Raw genomic sequence first — 2,746 nt, 5'->3', positions numbered from 1 at the left:
GTAGAAATGTGGGAGCCAGTAGGAAATGCCTTTTGTACCCCCCCCAGTAAAATTTTATACCCATCATATCACGCCACCCTGTCACACATAGCTATTCCCTTACTCTCTATAAACCCCAAGTTCTCTGTAAGAAAAAGGAAATGTAATTGCAAGTGGGGGACTATGGCTAACTCCCTATAAAATGTCATCATTATAGCGCCATCAAAAGATACAAAAAGCTATAACTGTCATACTGTGCTACCCTGTCACTTTTAGCTGGCCACTTCTGTGAAGCTGTGACCTTCTGTGAACGCTCATTTCTTGGGAGATGTAGGGATCTGAAGATGTAGTAGTAAGAACATGTACCCCTTGGCTATCTGTCACATGAATTACATTTCTTTGGAAAAATCCTTTGCAGAGATTTTGGTACAAACAAGGTTAGTGGCCCCCTAAAACTGACAGAACGAATTGTATGGTGTAGTTTCTGCTCTTTGGTACAGGAATGGTGAGTGAGGAGCAATATATAACCGACCAGCACTTTATGATGGCTTTAGTTTTGTTTCTTGAAAAGGTAGGTTTTAATTTTTGTCTATTTAACATTACCCATTGGAATATATGTGTTTGTGTAGAACAGACTTGAAACATTCCCTTTTCTGCTCTGTGTTCTTTGAGGACAATATTCCCTCCCTGTCCAATGAATGGAGAGTTGCCCTTTGTTGAATAACAAATCATTGTAGTTCAGTGCCTTTTGTCAGTTATGCTGCAGTAATGTTCCAGGTTGTGTTGTGGTTGTCAATTGATCAACACGTTCTGTTTCTGTTACATTAAATGTATGTCTACTCTATGCCCAGAGTGCATTGACATTTAACAAAGATTGTTCCTGAGATAAGCAAATCTAATAAAAGGGATGGAGACCAAATTTCAAGCATTTTCATGAAATTTTTATTTTGTCTGGCCTTGTAATATGAACAAGTTACGTGACTTTCTACACATGAAAGTGTTTTTTTTTCCTCTAAAGCTACATTGTTAAAATAAATGTGTTTATTGGGAAGGTGTAAAGAACATTTCTGTTGGTATTAAAGCGTAAGGGAACCCAAAACTAATCCAAAATAAAAAAATCACACCTTCAATTCTGCAGATCAGTCTATCAGTCAGGAGGTTCCCTCCATCGAGTCCCATGGCGTCCTGGTATCCATCTTTGGGCTGGCACACAGGGAGCGCCAGGCGCCGCCATCTTCTCTCTTCTTTCCTGTTCTTCCAATGTAACTCAATCTCCCACTGCAAAGGCATGAGATCATAGATAAACTTGCCAATGCGTGAGATCGGCAATTTTTTTCCCCTTTGATGGAAGGGCTTGAAGATGCTCGGGCATGCTCAGAAGGAGCGGCCAAGAGCCTCTTGGGATTTGTGACGTAGGTATCTCAGGAGGCTTTGCGCGCCCATTCATTCTTGATCCCCTGGGCGATGGAGAATTTAGGGGGTCGCCCTGCACCCTTTAAATAGGAGTTGTTTACTCTTATATGTAAAGTTAAAATTTTGATTTTAGATACACTTTAAATATTATTTATTTCAATTAACTTCTTCTTCTCTATTTACCAGCAGATTCAGACTGAGCGAAGTGCCAGCATTGCAAACCCATTCACCCACTGACTACACCAGTGTGTAACTTCTCTGAAAATTGCTAGTAATGTCTGACAAGGGTGTCTATATTAGAAAAGTTGGCAGGTAAGACTACAGATTTTGCTTACAGCTCCACTAGGTGGAAATTTAATACTGATGGCCATAATGCGCCTGTCAGGCAACTGTCAATGTCATTTATATAATACGTCAACCTTCCACGTCATTCTGTAGAAAACATGCAACAATGTAAGAATGTAAAGAAATGGGGTATTTTTAAAAGAGTATAACAGCAATCCACATTATAGCAATGTTACTACCACACCGTCTTACCCTAAGCCTAGTAAGTGGGTGAAATAAATCAGGGTGGAACTTTGTTCTCTAGAGAAATGGTTACTTTTGGACAGTGTGGGTAGCAGGACATGTAAGTATTTACAGAATTACTGGTAAGTTTTTCCATAGATTTTTTTATGGTGACAAGCTTTATTTAAGTCTCACCTTTCATACCAATTATATCATACCAACTTATATGACACATAAAAGGAGGTCACATATAGTAAAAGTCTGAAATTGTAACTGGAATTCTAAGCAAAATAACATGGTGACAAAAACGAATGAGGATAAACAAATTAAAATAGACCATGTGTGACACAATATAACTTACAAATGCTTTCTTACAATACCAAACTGTGGCCCTTCCTTATACAATTTTTTTTCAGCACTAAAACATTATGATTGTTTTTAAATGAAGGACAGTCAAACACTGCCATTTACAGAAGAAAAAGACAATAATGACAGCCTCTCATGACAGGCATTTTTTTTTGTTCAACATAATGAACAGAGTCAACCGTCTGAAAGGAAAAGCAACAACAAACAAAATTATTGATATATGAAATCAGGTGAAATCAGAGTCTGGTGTTTTCAACCACCGGCCAGAGCCGCAGACCATGACTCCCATATGAAGTTGCAGGCTTGGGGCGGTGGGCGGGTTGTCTCCTTGAACACAACCCATCCACTCGCCTATCGCAGGCTCCAATCTGCCATGGGAGAGTGGGCTGAATCTGGTATGGTTATAGATAATATATTATCTGATATTATACTATAGATATGGTCAAGCAGCAAGACAACGATCCTAAACACACAAGTCGTT

Source organism: Pyxicephalus adspersus, chromosome 5 (assembly GCF_032062135.1).
Source record: "Pyxicephalus adspersus chromosome 5, UCB_Pads_2.0, whole genome shotgun sequence".
NCBI classification, from domain to species: Eukaryota; Metazoa; Chordata; class Amphibia; order Anura; family Pyxicephalidae; genus Pyxicephalus; species Pyxicephalus adspersus.
The sequence above is the reverse complement of the archived record's forward strand: the minus strand, read 5'-3'. Positions refer to the sequence as shown.